Raw genomic sequence first — 1,077 nt, forward strand, 5'->3', positions numbered from 1 at the left:
AAGTAAGTAATAATTATTATTTTAGTAGCTACTACTTCCTTAATTCTATACAACTTAATAAATATATACTTTATTCGGTAATAGTATTTAATATTATATACCGTTTTAATAGCACCTTCGTTATTATATAGTAAAGGGGTAAGTAATTAAATAGATCTATTAATCTCTTAAAATAATCCCCTAATTTATATAGTTTCCTTCACTCCTTTAATAAATACTATAAATTCGGCCTCGAGAGTACTATAAAAAATAATAAAAGTCTTTTTAGACTTTTAATTAATAAATTCTCCGGTAAAAATAAATAGCTAATTAAAGGTGGATTTAATATTATTATTATACCTTATTTAGTTACTATTAATAAACTTAATAGGTACTAGGTTTCGGTTCGAACCGTAATTAATAACTAAATTTATTATAGAAAGTAAGTAAGAAATAAGTAATTTAGCTACCTTAAAGTATATTATAGTAGGAGCTTAAAAGTATTAAGAAAGCTATTAAATATTAAAAGCTATATTAGGTTTTATTTAGACTATAACATATATCGCTATATCTATTAATTATTAATATAAATATTTCTCGGCTAGCGTTATAAGAGATCGAGAACTATTATTATTTCCTGTAAAGCTTAGACTTAATAAAAAAGTAATTAATTTAGTATTAACATTAAAGTAATTAGCAGCTTCGCTAATATAAACCTTTTAATAAATTTAAAGTCGCTGTTAAAACTTATTACATTTAATTTAAATATTAAGGAAGTAACGAACTAAGCCGAGATCTTTAATATTATAATATTTATTTATAGCTTTTTTAAAAGCTTAAAGCTTAAAAGGCTCGGGGCTAATAAATAAATAATTATTAATATAATTAATAATAAATATAATAAATTTTAAAAAAAAATATATAATTATATTAAAAATTAATAGTTTAAATTTAAAGGATTTAACTATAGTTAAAACTTTTTTATTATTAAAAGTAAGAAACTTATTTTAAATTATAAAGGGACTTCTTTAAAAGGATAATTTAGTCCTTTATCGGATCTTAATTAAATTATCTGCCGCTTGGACTTCACACAACTCT

The sequence above is a fragment of the Podospora anserina genome, chromosome 3 (genome assembly GCF_000226545.1).
Source record: "Podospora anserina S mat+ genomic DNA chromosome 3, supercontig 2".
Classification (NCBI taxonomy): Eukaryota; Fungi; Ascomycota; class Sordariomycetes; order Sordariales; family Podosporaceae; genus Podospora; species Podospora anserina.